A 16345-nucleotide genomic window follows, 5' to 3' on the forward strand; every position below is an offset into this window, starting at 1 on the left:
CTTTTTATCTGGTTAAACTTTAAAAGTCTAAATAGGAATAAGAAATATTTGCCACAATTACTTTTGCAATGAAACCTGTGAGAACCGGGACTCTGTGGGAGCACCTTGTTTTTCCAGGTCTTGTTAGTTTTCCACCTTTGAACGGGTTTAGTCTTACCACTTTTCTATCACTCTGAATCAGTGGAAAATATCTGAGTTTTCCTTCTCTGACAGATTCGTGCCTTACACAGGTTTCAGCTTTCACAGATTTTACTGTATTTCAGCATAACGTATTTAGAAACAGTCAATTAGGTGTCATTATTATGTCACAATGCCTTTTATTTTTAGATACATGTCTTAGATTACAGTTTAGGCTTCTGAACTTTTTACACCACCCCCTTTTTGACTAGTTGATACAAGCCACTTCTGCCAGCTTTCAAATGGATTCAAAGGCGTACACTGGGCAATAGGTTTTTTTGTGCAGAACTTCAAAAAAACAAATTATTTTGCTGCCTCTTTTCCAGTTATAAAAACTTTCATTTAAAAGGGAGCAGACTTGTAATTAGTCTCAGTTGAAGTTCAGCAAGATCCAAAAGAAGAAAGCATATGCCTTCATTGTACAAAATTAGTATTCCCCCTCCTCTGTACACACAGCTTGCAGTACTGGCTAGGTTACTTTAAGAAGGAAAAGCAAGATTTATGGATGACTGAGGAGGTAGAAGCACTGCCCCACATGCAGGGAGAATGGAAATATCAAACTCAGTGCAATCATAATTATATAATATCTTAACAGATCTATGTATTAAATTCTACAATATTAGAACCAGAAAATCTTCCTTTTAAAGTTTGAAACAGAAGAGATTTCTACCTGACCTAGGCTATATTAACCTTACAGAAAATATTATTCCATGAAGTGGTATCACCTAAATATTGATGTTTTTGTTGTTGGTTGTCAAAGAGTTGCTCCAGCTCATGGTGATCTTAAGTATAACAGAATGAAACATCGCCTGGTCCTGTGCCATCTTTACGATCTTTGATATGTTTTAGAACTGGTAAAATGGTTTGGGAAATGATTGAATGATGGAGCCATGATGTATTAAAGGGAGCTCTTAGTATGTTTTCCCATTTCTTCAAACACGTGAATTTAGTATTTAAGATTGATGCTACACGAACCCCTTCCATACAGTGAGAGTTGACCTGGGTGGACCTAGATATGGATATTAATCTGGAGTCTGAAATTAAATTAATCCAGAGTCATTCACATACAGTTCCCCCCTTTAAATTTAGTTTCTTTCTAAAATACTTTATGTCATTTCACTGTTATTATCATCCAGAGTATTTATTCATATAACTGCCTTTCAAAATAAAAAAGATTAATTTTGATTTGGTTACTAATAAGCCAAGTCACATGCATAAAGGACAGACAATAACAAAGTATTCACATGCAAACTGAGACTTATTTGGTATTTAATGGATTTTTCTGATGGAGCCAAAAACCTAAAAAATGGTAGTTATCTTCACAGGGATGTTAACATTTAAATGTGCCATACTTAGTGCATCCAGTCTGATACTTTTTCTTTCTTTGTGTATATGTGGCAATGTATTGAACTGTAATTTATTTCTCATTAAAAAATAAAATGAAATGATTGCTATAGGGGAGGCTTCCAAAGTCTGATGAATTACAAGACCGATTCACTTTAATTTTCAAAAGTTTTTTTACTTACTGAGTTGTCTGTGTCCTATTTAGCAGGCATATTAATCATGAAATAATAATAGCTAATATTTATTAAGAGTTTGCTATACCTAGTCACTATTCTAAGTGTTTGGTATATACTAGTTTATTTAATTTTCATGATAATTCTGCAAAATAGATGAGGGAATTGAGGCATTCAAAGAATTAAGCTCTCGCCCAAGATCATACTACATACTAGCAGAGATGGGATTTGGGTCCAACAGGTCTGACTCCAGAACCTTTTTTCCTAATAGCTGTGCAGTACTGCCACTCACATTATAGGATTAAAAATAGTAATAATGGCATATGTCTTAGTCCTCTAGCTCTGCTGTAACAGAAATACCACAAGTGGATGGCTTTAACAAACAGAAGTTTATTCTCTCACAGTCAAGTAGGCTACAAGTCCGAATTCAGGGTGTCAGCCCCAGGAGGAGGCTTTCTCTTTCTGTCAGCTCTGGAGGAAGGTCCTTGTGATGCATCAGGCTTCCCTTGGTATGGGAGCATTTCAGTGCAGGAACCTCAGGTCCAAAGGACATGCTGTGTTCCCAGCTGCTTTCTTGGTGATATGAGGTTCCCATGTCTCTCTGCTCGATTTTCTCTTTCATATATCAAGGAGATTGGCTTAAGAGACTACTTAATCTTGTAGACCTCATCAATATAACTGCCACTAATCCATCTTATTAATCATAGTCATAGGATTTACTACACATAGGGAAATCACATCAGAAAATAAAATGGTAGACAATCATACAAGGGAATCAAGACCTAGCCAAGCTGACAGACATTTTGGGGGGATACAATTAGATCCATGATAGCATACTAATGGTGCTTTGAAGTTTGTGTTTTAATAATAACTATTTACTTGAAAAAAAAATTAGAAATAGAGTGATGTTTTGATTGAACATGTATAGTTGATAAAGATACATAGAAAACGTTTGGTATCCAAAAAAAAAAAAAGAAAAGATAAGAAAACTAGAGTGAGATGCACATAATTGTTTTTCATTTACTTTTGGCTTTGGATCAAATTAATCAACTTATTTGTAGACCACACCAAGGGATGAGAAGAACTGTACTTTTCTCATCTAGCTCTGAAAATATATATATAGTATACATCACCTGGATAGAATAGATTTGAGATTATTTAATTGCTAATATGTTTCTGTTCTTTCTAATGAGAGAACTTTCCTTTAAGTACCGTTTTCATGAGCTGATCAAGCTCAATATTGGAACTAAAAGTTTCCCACATTAGAAAAACCTTGTGAATTCTCCTGAGTTCTAGAAAGTGGTTTAAGTTTAGCTAATCTAGGAACTGGGAAAATAATAATTTATGTTTTACATATACAATATTATTAACTTTCATGTTCAAAAATCATTCTTGAAGGAAACTTAAAAGTTAGGGATAATATTTGAATCCAAATATCCAAGTTTTATCAAAGAAAAGACAAAAAAAAAAGAAACTGCTGAATACCAAAGAAATTATCTTAAGTGTGGAATGATCCACAAAATATGCAGAAATAAAAGTACCACTAAAGAAATTTTTAATTAATTTTCCATAATATGAGTAGTGGAAACCCTGGGGGCATAGTGCCCAAGAGGTCAGCAGTTCTAATCCACCAGGAGCTCCTTGGAAGCTCTACGGGGCAGTTCTACTCTGTTGTATGGGCTTGCTATGAGTTGGAATCAACTTGATAGCAGTGGGTTTGGTTTTGAGCAGGATTTAGTATGAATAGTACCTGTCAGTCAATTTGTCCTACTGTGGTGGTTTGCATGTTGCTATGATGCTGAAATCTATGCCAAAGGTATTTCAAATACCAGCAGGCTCACCCATGCTGAACAGGTTTCAGCAGTGCTTTCAGAGCAAGACAGAGTAGGAAGAAAGGCCAGGTGAAGTATTTCTGAAAATAAATGACTAAAAACATTATGGACAGCAACAGAACATTGTCCCATGTGGTGTTGGGAGATGAGCTTTTCAGGGTGGAAGGCACTCAAATATGACCGTGGAAGAGCTACCATCTCAAAGCAGACTCAACCTTAATGATGTGGAAGGAGAATAGACCTTGGGACCTACATTTACTGATGTGGCAGAACTGAAAACAAGAAGTAACACTGGCAAATATCCATTAGTAATTGGAACATGGAATGTACAAAATACGAATCAAGAAAAACTAGAAGTCATCAAAAATGAAATGGAATGATGGAGGATGGATAACCTAGATGTTAGAGAGCTGAAATGGATCAGTATTGGCCATTTGAATCTGACAGCCCTATGGTCTGCTATGCCAGGAACAACAAATTGAAGAGCAATGTCTTGCACTCATTTTTAAAAAGAATATTTTGAGATCTGCCCTGAAATACAATGCTGTCAGTGATAGGTTTGCCTATAGGAACACCAATTGATATGACCACTATCCAAATTTACACGCTAACCATAAATGCCAAAGATGAAGAAACAGAAGATTTTTTATGAACTATTACAGTCTGAAGTTGATTAAACGTGCAGTCACAATGCATTGGTAATTATTAGTGATTCAGTGCGAAAGTTGGAAACAAAGATCAGTAGTTGGAAAATATGGCCTTAGTGATAGAAAGGACACTGCAGTTCACATGATAAAATTCTACAAGTCCAATGACTTCTTCATCCCAAATACTTATTTTCAACAACACTTGGACCTGGCTGGATGGATTACATAGGGATCAAATATATCTGTGGAAAAAGGTGATGGAGAAGCTTAATAGCATCTGTCAAGACAAAGCCAGGGACAGACTGTGGAAAAGACCATCAACTGCTCATGTGCAAGTTCAAACTAAAGGCAAAGAAATTCAAAGCAAGTCCATGAGAGCCAAAGTATGACCTTGATTACACATACCTGAATTAAAAGACCATCTCAAGAATTGATTTGATGCACAAAACCCTAATGAACAACAGAAGACCAGAAGAGTTGTGGGATGATATCAAAGATATCATACATGAAGAAAGTGAATGGTAGTTAAAAAGACAGGAAAAAAGGAAAAGACCAAAAAGTATGTCAGAGAGACTCTGAAAATAGCTCTTAAGCACAGAATTGCTAAAGAGAATGGAAGAAATTATGAAGTGAAAGAGCTGAACAGAAGATTTCAAAGATCAGCTTGAGAAGACTAGGTAAAGTATTATAAAGAAATGTGCAAAGAATTGGGGTTAGAAAATCAAGAGGGAAGAGCATGATTGGCTTTTCTCAAGCTTTAAGAACTGAAGAGGAAATTCAGCATGAGTTGCAATACTGAAGGGTTCTGTGTTAAAAAAAAATATATATATATATTGAATGACACAGGAAGCATCAAAATAAGATGGAGGAATACACAGAGTCATTGTATCAAAAATAAAAAATAAAATTGGCCAACATTCAACCACTTCAGGAGGTAACATATGATCAAGAACTGCTAATACTGAGGGAAGAAATTCAAGCTGTACTGAAGGCGTTGGTGAAAAAGCAAGGCTCCAGGAATTGACGGAATATCAATTGAGATGCTTCAACAAATAGACACAACATTGGAAGTGCTTATTCATCTGTGCCAAGAAATTTGAAAGACAGCTACCTGTGTCAGCTGACTGGAAGAGAGCCATATTTATGCCCATTCCAAAGAAAGGTAATCAAACAGAATATGGAACTTATCAAGCGATATCATTAATGTCACATGCTAGCAAAATTGTGCTGAAGATAATTTAAAAATGGCTGCAGTTATACATCAGCAAGGAACTGCCAGAAGTTCAAGCTGGATTCAGAAGAGGACTGGGAATAAGGGATATCATTGCTGATGTCAGATAGATCTTAGTTGAAAGCAGTGAATATGAGAAAGATATTTATCTGTGTTTTATTGATATACAAAAGCATTTGATTGTGTAGATCATAAAAAATTACAGATAACATTACAAAGAATGGGAATTCCAAAACACTTAATTGTGCTCATGTGGAACCTATGCAAGTCATTCGAACAGAATAAGGGGATACTGAGTAGTTTAAAATCAGAAAAGGTGCGTGTCATGGTTGAATCCTTTCATCTTACTTTATCAAACTCTATACTAAACGAATAATCTTAGAATCTAGATTATATGAAGAAGAACATGGCATAAGGGTCAGAGGAAGACTCATTAACCTCATGCAATATGAGGGTGATACAACTTTGCTAAAAATGAAGATGACTTTAACTATTTACTGGTGAAAGTCAAAGACTACCACCTTCAGCATGGATTATACCTGAACATAAAGAAAATGAAAATCCTCACAACTGGACTGACAAACTACATCAGGACAAATGGAAAAAAAAAAAAGTTGTCAAGGATTTCATTCTACTTGGATCAGCAGTTACGCCTATGGAAGCAAGAGTCAGGAAATCAAATGACATATTACACTGGGAAAATCTGCTGTAAAAGACCTTTTAAAAAATTCTTAAAAGCAAAGATATCACCGATGTCAAAGATGTGCCTGATTCAAGTCTTTTTGATCGTCTCATATGCAAGTAAATGCTGGTCAATGAAAAGAGAAGACAGAAGAACTGATGAATTTGAATTGTGGTGTTGTTGATGAATACTGAATATACTGTGGACTGGCAAAAGAATGAACAAATCAATCATGGTAGAAATATAAGTGGAATAAGCCTTAGAAATGAGGACTTTGAGACTTCAACTTGCTGGCTTCAGACATGTCATTAAGAAAGACCATTCAATAGAAAAGACAATTATGTTTGATAAAGTAGAGGGTCAGGAAAACGAAAGCAAGATGGATTGACACAATAGCCTCAACAATGGGTTCAAACATATCAATGATCATGGTGAAGACACAGGACTGGGCAATAATTCTTTCTTTTTTACTTAAAGTCAAAAAGAGTAGGAGCCAATTTGACTGCAATTAACAACAACACAGTATGAATAGTGTAACTTTTCAACACAAAACTCCTTTTTCTATACATGTATAATATGCACACACAAACACAATTATATATAAATATACAGGTATATATTTACACAAGAACACACACATTAGAACCTGCATGTTTGCCATTAGGTAAAATAACCTGTTTGTTTATATGTAGATTTTCTACTCTCTGGTTTAGCTGTGACAAATTTTTAATCTCATGTTAGCTTCTTTTTATCAATCAAGACACTTCCATTTGGCTTTTCTTTGCCATTAAAATAGTAAGAGTTTAAGGAAAATATAGAGATTTCAAATAGGTTTAAGTAAAACTATTTTGGTTAAGGAAAATCTGGTGTAAAATAAAAGAAGACATTGTTTCTGTCATTGTTGGGTGCCGTTGAGTAGATTCTGACATACAGGGACTGTATAGGACACTGAATTAAAAAATTAATTGCTTTGGAATTTTTCATGTTGATTTTCTTCACAAATACATCTTTATGTAAGTGTGGATAATCAGGAATTGATACCACAGAAATCAAATGAAAAATAATTTCAATGAGGACATAAAAGTTTTATGTTTACTGTGTCAAATAAACTTAAAGAGAAAATGCACTCATGAGCCTACAGTAGTAAACCAAAAACCAAACCCATTGCTGATGAGTTGATTGACTCATAACAACCCTATAGGATAGAGTAGAACTGCCCCATAGAGTTGCCAAGGAGCACCTGTTGTGTTTGAACTGCCGACCTTTTGGTTAGCAGCTGTAGCTCTTAACCACTATGCCATCAGGGTTTCCCTACAGTAGTATATGATAAAATTTTTAAATAATTTAACAAATGCTTTTATTCTCACATAGGAATGGAGAAAAAAGTGCTGTAGCTTTAAAAAAAAAAAAAAAAAGCTCTTTTCACTATGTTAACCTTGCCTTGTTTTTGGTCATGGATTAATTTGGGTGTGTAATGGATAAGTCACAGAAATTTTTAGCTGTGATTCCTGTGAGTTATTTAGAGAATCTACCTGTACTGAAGCACTATGCCTTTTACTCAAAAGTTATTTTCCCCAGCATGTGGTATCTCGGTGCCTTGTTTTAGTTGATGCAAAATGTATTTTCTGCATTTGCCTCATTTTCTTATAATCTGAACCAGCTTGGAGTTTGAGCCACTTGGTATTTGTCATGATTAGAGTTATAACCAGATTTATAATCAAGAAATTGAATTTAAATACCTTGAGGGATTCCAGGATAAATCAGTTTCATGTTATGGATAATTTTCCCTTGTTACTGATTTCTGGGGATATGAAATTCAAAGTAGAAAGTATAGCTGTCGTTTTAGGTCAGCACTTTTGTTTCCTAGCAGTATCGTTTTGTGCTTTCTCCCTAAATTAGACTACTACTTTCGGAAGGGCAGTCTGACTCGTACTGGCTCATTGGATTCCATGTAACTCAGCCTGAATTCATGAGGAAGTGGTTTGCTAGATCATTCCTAAATTCAAGCAGCTCAAAATCTAGCTAGGAGAGATATACATATTAACAGGTAACCGTGTATCTAGATAAGCTATTCTTGCAATGATTGGAGACTCAACTCTTTGTAAGGGCAGCCATATGCTTCCAAACCCTTTGCCCCCAAGTAGATTCCAACTCATAGCAACCCTATAGGACAGAGTAGAGCTGCCCCATAGGGTTTCCAAGGAGTGGCTGGTAGATTTGAACTGCCGACCTTTTGGTTAGCAGCCAAGCGCTTAACCGCTGTACCACTGCTACAGGAGAAAGGTTCTTGCCTCTCACTGGTCAAGAATGAATAGGTAAGGCACACAGAATTTTCCACATGAGCAAAGCTTTATTGAAGAGACTTGCAAGCTGAGATGAGGAGGGCCTAAGCAAAGCGTACCCCCATCTCACAGAACAAAAGATGGGCTTGGGTTTTTAAAAGTTCTTGGGCAGGAAAAGATTCATGTTTATTCACAGGTGTAGGTGGGGATATGTTAACTACGGTGCACGCAGCAGCTTTCCAAGATGGCTCCTGTTCCGGAGGCCTCTGGGATTCGTAGCAGGACTTATTATGGGGTGTCGCACCCGTGCAGTCACCCAGCTGCTGCAGCCCCTCACTGCCCGTGGTGGAAGGTCACACAGCAGTCACAGCTGAATGTTCTGTTCATGTCCCTGGGGCTGGTTTTCTCTAGCTGCTTCTGTAAGACAACTTTAAAAAAGTTTGCAGACTGTTTTCTGATACCCTGCCCCATTGTTCTTGGGAATGGCTTTGTTCCTGTGCCCTGGACCATTTCTTCTTCTTTATTTGCAGATTTGGGGGGCCCTCTGTTCTCTGTCTTAATAAGTTTCTAGATTCCACACCCAAACCCCTATTACCTCCCTGATAGTATAGCCTATCTCTCTTTTACTTGCATCTCCTCTAACCACACCGGTCTCTTTGCTATTCAAACAGGAACCCTCCGATCTCAGGGCCTTTGCTCCCTGTCTTACCACCACCAGGGCTCCAGCCATACGCTTGTTGTTGTTGTTAGGTGTGGTGGAGGCGGTTATGACCCATATCGACCCTGTGTACAACAGAATGAAACGCTGCCCAGTTCTTTGCCATCCTCACAATCATTGCTATGTTTGAGTCCATTGTTGCAGCCACTGTGTCAGTCCATCTCATTGAAGGTCTTCTTTGCTAACCCTCTACTTTACCAAGCATGATGTCCTTCTCCAGGGACTGATCCCTCCTGATAACATGTCCAAAGTGAGGCCATATGCTTAGCCATATACTTATCCATTATTTCTGTCCTTTCAGAATCAGTTCTTAGAGTTGAAATACTTCATTTGATTTCCATCATCCTTCACATCCATTTGCAAAACTTCTCGCATATGCCGGCAGTCACAGCCTGATGTGTCCCTTTGTAATGTAGTTACAGTGGAAGTGCTGCCGCGATTTCGTCTGGGGTGTTTATTCCCCATCAGTGAACAGAGCTGTTTGTAGTATTGTGGCAGTAATTATTTATCAAATTAGCTTGATGTGTCCCTTTACAATCTAATTACAATGGAAGAACTGTTGAGATTTCATTTGGGGATTTTATTCCAGGGCTTCGAACATGTTCCTTCTGGTTCAAACCCCTACTGAAAATTTGCCCTTCCATCCCATATATACTGAATTGGAATCTACTTTTTAACAAGATCCCAGGTAATTCTTATGAATAATAAATTTTGAAAACCACTGCTCTACTAGTGGAGCCCTGGTGGCACAGTAATTAAGAGCTCAGCTGCAAACCAAAATGTTAGCAGTTTGGATCTACCAGAGGCCCCTTGTAAACCCTATGGGGCCATTCTACTCTGTCCTCTAGGGTTGCTATGAGTTGGAATAAACTCCAAGGCAATGAGTTTGGATTTTTTCGTTTGGCTCTACTATTGGTTCTCAGAATTGGTCCCTAACCAGTAGCATTAGCATGACCTGGGAACTTGTTAGAAATGCGAATCATCAGCCGGGTTCAAACTGGGCAGAACAGGCTGAAAGCCCTGTTTCATTCCCTTCAGTGATCATAACGGTTCTTAGTATTACAACAGTAATTATTTTTCAAATTGAAAAAGTACTAGTGGTTGAGAAAATGCATCCCCAACTTAACTTTCCTTTCCTAAAATACATTATCATACTTCTTAAGAAACAGGCTATGTAGATTACTCAACGTAGATGTCGCTCCTCTTTCGGGGCCTTTAATTTCCACTGTTTATATGAGGATCTGCTTTTTTTTTAATGCTCTTAGATGGTATTTATTGATAATATCCTGAAACAATAGGTAGGTCTTATCCATGATTCATGGTACAGTCATGATGGTGTGATAATGTTGGTTTGTATAACAGCTTGGTGTCTTTTACACTTTCCACTGGAGAAACTTGTCCCAGATTTGATACTCAGTGAGGGCAGTACACAAATGTGATTACAAATTTTTCTAAATGCATTTTCAATCATTTAGAAATGTAAACCTTGGGCCTCTATGTGATCACCTTATACTTGAAATCGATTTAGGAATTTTGTATCTTTTTGGGTGAATTACTTGTTAGGGTATTTAAGTACTAACGTCCCTGTCAGTTTACATTGTCTATTGGTTGAATAGTCATGTTGGCAACCTTGGATCGTAGAAGCACTCTGTATTCTGGATTTTTCCCCAATTTTTTCAATTGTTACTATTAAGAATATGTCAAGCATTATAGAACTCACTTTTTTATCATTCAAAATGTAGAAAAATTTTATAGAATAACTTCAGGATTTTTTTCTTCTTTCAAAATTATTTTTCCTTGTGTAACTTTAAAGAACGTGATGGGAAAAAAAAAAAAAAGGTCTACTTGAGTGTGGTGCTGATATTAAAATAGCTTATCATTATGTCACTTTAAAAAGTTTATTTCTATTAATTTGAGTTGAGAAATCCTGAACATTTTTTTTTAAAGAAGGGTTACTAGTGATTTCCTTTACATTGAAGATTCAATTCTTTTGTGCTATTGCTTAAGTTTATTTTGAAATTATTTACTTGTCACTCTCAAAAATTGTAAAGTTAGGAAGATAAAAATAAGAACCTAAATGCTCTTCAAATCATGAGGAGACCAGTATGCAACAACAAACTATAGTTTTTACTAGTAAGGAAGATGTCAGAATATCAGTACATAAATTACATAAATTCCATTGTGCTAGAAGTAATCCAGACAGATTAACACATGTAATATGGCATTGCTTCATAAATATAATCTCAACAGCACCATGTAATCCATCTGAATGACTTAAAGAGTAATAGAATGTCCAGCATTATCATAGGAAAATATTTAAAAAATTCACATAAAAATCGAAATTATACACTCAGTACTAGAGTCAAATTTATCCATTCATCTTTCTCTAATCAGCATTTTGGTTTTCTGGTTCTGAGTCTTGCTTCTGCCTCCCACAATTTATATACCTTTTAAAATCTGGCTTTTATGATGAGCCCTCCAGTTAAATACTGTTGTTTATTTCATGCTCATTCACAATACAGAGCCCTGTTAGTGCAGTGGTTAAGCACTGGGCTGCTAACCAAAAAGTCAGCAGTTCGGTTTCACCAGACACTCCTTGGAAACCCTATGGGGCACTTCTACTCTGTCCTGTAGGGTTGGTATGAGTTGGAATTGACTCAATCCAACTGGTTTGTTTATTTGTTTTTTTCTCACAATACATTGCATTTTTAATGTAAGTATATACCTACCCTGCACTTATTGACTACCTCTTTATCTGATATTTTGCATTTATGCCAATAGTAAAAAATTTACTCTCCAACTCTTGTGCATCAGTGATGTACATCTGGCAGTAAACATTTCATGACCATTGGAACATATACATTTTCCACCTCTCAGGTCATTCGTGTCCCGTATGTTTTTACGATCTGATGTGGTCATCTTCCATTTTTGCATAATGCTGATTTTCACATAATGATATGGTCTTTGGAACTTAACCATGTCGACAAGTGGGGAGTGAGTGTATAATGATTTTATAAACAATGACATAGTACCAGGAACCTATAGTAAATTCCCTGAAAAAGCAAGTGTGATATTTTGTCGTATTTTCTCATACAGAATGTTATATGTATCCAGTCAGTGAAATTAATGAATGAATGAGTTTGTGGTCAAGGTGGATGGGGCAGGATGACAATCTGATTTATCATTGAATTTTGGATAGGTGACATCTCTTACAATGGTTATACAGGACATTTTTATTTTTAATATGGTGGTCTGTGCAAAGGCTGATCTGACTTGCGGATCTGTTTTGTGTAATCTGAACAATGTTTATAAAAGTTTTGGTTGAACATTTTAAAAACGAGAACGTTTCAAATAAAACCCAAAATATAGTGTCTAAGATACAAGTAACAGTAGGTGGTTTACTTTAACAATATACCTTATGGTTTGGCAGTTTCAGGACTGTTTAATTGAGTGTCTTGGTGACATCATTAGAGACCTGGAGTCTTCCCATTTTTCTCCTCTGCCATCTTCAGCACATTGTCTGTGTTTCCTCTCTTGGCCTGAAGTTACCTGAAGATACTAGGTCAAAAAAGAGGACATTTGTTTCTGTGCTTGTCATCTTACGGGAGAGAAAACCACTCCTCTGAGGGCCTTAGCAGACTTTTCTCATATCCTATTTGCCAGAACTGGTTCACCAGCCCACTACCCACTTCCAAACCAATCCCAGGCAAAGAACTTTCGGTTTAACATGACTTTAGATCTTGATTGGAACCCATATTGCGTAAGACTGTTACTCTCTGACCAAAACTGGAATTATTTAATATGATGCAGGTGTGAATGAGAAATAGGTATCTATTGAATAAAAAACCAGTAGTTCTCTAGAGAACCAGTAGTTTTAGCATCTGTTCAAAATAGAATAATCTGCTAGCACTAAATGAATGTTAGTTATTGAAGAGCACTGATCAGAGGCACATAAATAAAAACTTCCTTCTCCACAAGGGGCATGCCTGTTGGTACAACTACACATATGCACATACACTCCCTCTCATGCCACTCATTTACATGACTTACTGCCACTTGTCTGTCAGTTTGTCATACCATGGTAGCTTGTGTATTGCTGAAAGCTATGCCACTGGTAAATACCAGCATGATCACTTGTGGTAGACAGGTTTTAGCAGAGTATCCTGACTAAGACATAGTAGGAAGAGAGGCCTGGTGATTTGTTTCCAGAAATTAGCCAATGAAAACCTTATAGATCATAACAAAACGTTGTCCAACTCATTTGCTTTGGACATGCCATTGTGAATGATCAATCCCTGCAGAAGGACATCATGTTTGGTGAAGTAGAGAGCCAGTGAAGACAAAGGATATCCTTGGTTAGGTGAATTGGCACCATACCTGCAAGGATGGACTGGAACATGCTAGCAATTGTGAGAATGATGAAGGATTGGTCAGCTTTTCATTCCATTGTACATAAGGTCACCATGAGTTGGAGCCAACTCCAGAGAAGCTACCTACCTACCTACCTACCTACCTACCCACCTACCCACCTACCCACCCACCTACTTACCTACCTACCTACCTATTTTTGGAAGTAAGCTTGGTCCTGTGTGCTATTTTATCTAGAAATTCTGTGTCCATATTCCAAAGCACTTATTTTAATGACATGATGATACAAGCCTTTTAACTTTAAGACAAATTTATTATTTTACCTTTATGGAGGGTGCATATAAGTACAGATAGGTCTTAACTATGGGTTACTTTTCAGGGTTCCCTTTTCTTTCCATTTGCTAATTTTAGAAGTATTTGGTGAATCAGGGATTTTTCAATCAGGTTAGTCATCAAACTCATCTAAAAACCCCTTGCCGTCGAGTCCAGCTTACAGCAACCCTATAGGACAGAGTAGAACTGCACTATAAAGTTTTCAAGGAGTGCCTGGTGGATTCAAACTGCCGACATTTTGGATAGCAGACGTAGTGCTTAACCTGTGTGCCACCGGGATTTCCCAAACTCACCTAGGGAGAATTTTAAAATACTAATTTAGGTGCTATTCCCTCTGCTGCGTCATCAGCTCCGTGTACGAATCCCTGGATTTTCTATTTTTCACGAACTCTGCCCCAAGTGCATCTAGCTCAGCCTTGAGTAAATAAAACCTTTGTTGCATAACTCCTTATTCGAGTCCTCCTGTCTATTCTTTTTAACCCACTGTAGTATAACCGTTACATTTCATTATTTATTATTTGGGAATTTTTATGATTACCTTTGACGTACCTAATTAAAGGCTGAAGAAAAGTTTAATGTGCAGAAGGAAGAACGGAATCTTGAATACACTTTTGTCTCATTCAAATAGAAACAGATGACTGTGTCTGTTTAATAGTTTCTTATCATAAAGGAAGTTATATTGAATTATATTTAACTTATAATTTACATTTGCTCTTTTCTTTATTGTCAGTAATTTTGCATCTTATCAAACGTTTTGATCACATTTTCACATATATGGTTTTATCTGAGCCTCACAAAAACATTTCAAAGTTTGTGGGGGAGCAAGGTTGCTGCTAATTCTAACAGATGAATAACTTGGGTTTGGATTTGTCCAGCATACGCAAATATTGATAAATGCAGTTGGTCTTAAATTTCAGATCTTCTAAATACCAGTCTTGGGCTTTTTCAAGATACCAAGGAGTCTTCAGTGTTTTATTAATGGTGCGAATAGCAACATCACCTGGCTATGCAATTAATGCCTTTGATTAAAACATGATTTTCATAAGTCCAGAAATTAAAAATAGTTGCCATTTTTTGAGCACTGGTTACCTACTGTGAGCAATATAGTTATCATCTCAATCAATTCTCACACCAATTTCAGGGGGTGAATTTTATTGTTTCCATTACATGGAGGAGGAAAATTGTTTTTATGGTAAAATTATCTGTCCACGATCACACAGTGATTCAGAGTAAGAACTAGGATTCGTATCAATCTCTGCTGGACTCTAAAAACTCTGAGACTTCTTCACTCAAATATGCTACTGCTGAATCATGGCCTGGGTCAAGGTTTATGTCAGGGCATCTGGCTGTGTCCGTGACCATCACTGCCATTTCAGCTTAGATTTTAGGAGGAAACTGCGATTACCCTTAGAAAAATGACTTGATCTCTTGCTACTTACTGTAACTTTGCTCAAATCATTTAATCAAACGCTGTATGCCTCTTAATTTCTAGTGCATAGCATGAAGAGTTGGCAGGTGATATTTTAAAGTCCCTTTTAGCCGTTAAGTTTTATCTTTTAATGCTCTATACATCCTTTGAATGGCATGTTAATAATGATTTGAGTATGAGTCTTGACAGGTTATAACATTTAGTTCTGCCAATAATTTTATTCATTAAAAAAAAGTAATGATTTATCATGATAAGGAAGAATTTAATTTTCTAAAAATATATTAAATTTATTTTAAAACACTATTGTCATCATACATAAAACTTAAAACCAAACCTATTGCCTTCAAGTCGATTCTGACACATAATGACTCTGTTGGACAGAGTGGAACTGCCCCATAGGGTTTCCAAGGCTGTAAATCTTCAGAGAAGCAGACTGCCACATCTTTCTCCTGTGAAATGGCTGGTGGGTTTGAACTGCCAACCTTTTGCTTAGCAGCCAAGCTCTTAACCACTGTGCCTTCAGGGCTTCTTTCAGAATACATAAAAAACCAAAACCCATTGCTGATAAGTTGTTTCTGACTCACAGCAACCCTATAGGACAGAGTAGAACCACCCCATAGAGTTTCCAAGGGGTGGCTGGAGGATTCAAAATGCTGACCTTTTGGTTAGCAGCCAAATGGTTAACCATTGCACCACTAGGACTCCTCATCAGACACGGCACACGCAATCTCAGTCAAGACTTATGTCTGTATAATGCTTTGTAATTTTCACACAATTCAAATTTTAGGGTAACAATGTTTTATATTATCGAAAGAATGAAGATCACTATCCTTAAGTTTATAGTCACACAACCAGAAAGTTAAAGAACTTGCTGTAAATTATACTAAATACCTATAAACCTAACCATTCACAGTCAGATGACACATCTGGAATTAGAACTTGTGTCATTTACCACCTAGCCCTGTTCTTTCCCACTATACATGCTCCAGAATGATCCCCTGCCATTTTTCACCATCTTAGTAGACATGAGAGAATCATTGCCTTCTTGCAGGAGATTAGTTTTCTTTCTAGCCAAGGCTGGAATAATTAGATATTAAAACGAACTTTATTGTAAGATAAGAGACAGTAT

General features: G+C 36.7%; 1 protein-coding gene across 1 annotated transcript in view; it reads left to right on the plus strand.

Annotated features, from left to right (window-relative positions):
• The window catches only part of SPOCK3 (SPARC (osteonectin), cwcv and kazal like domains proteoglycan 3), a 514066-nt gene that overhangs the window by 182644 nt on the left and 315077 nt on the right, over window positions 1-16345 (plus strand). The gene's annotated exons all lie outside the window — the stretch shown is intronic.

This window comes from Loxodonta africana, chromosome 21 (genome assembly GCF_030014295.1).
Source record: "Loxodonta africana isolate mLoxAfr1 chromosome 21, mLoxAfr1.hap2, whole genome shotgun sequence".
NCBI classification, from domain to species: Eukaryota; Metazoa; Chordata; class Mammalia; order Proboscidea; family Elephantidae; genus Loxodonta; species Loxodonta africana.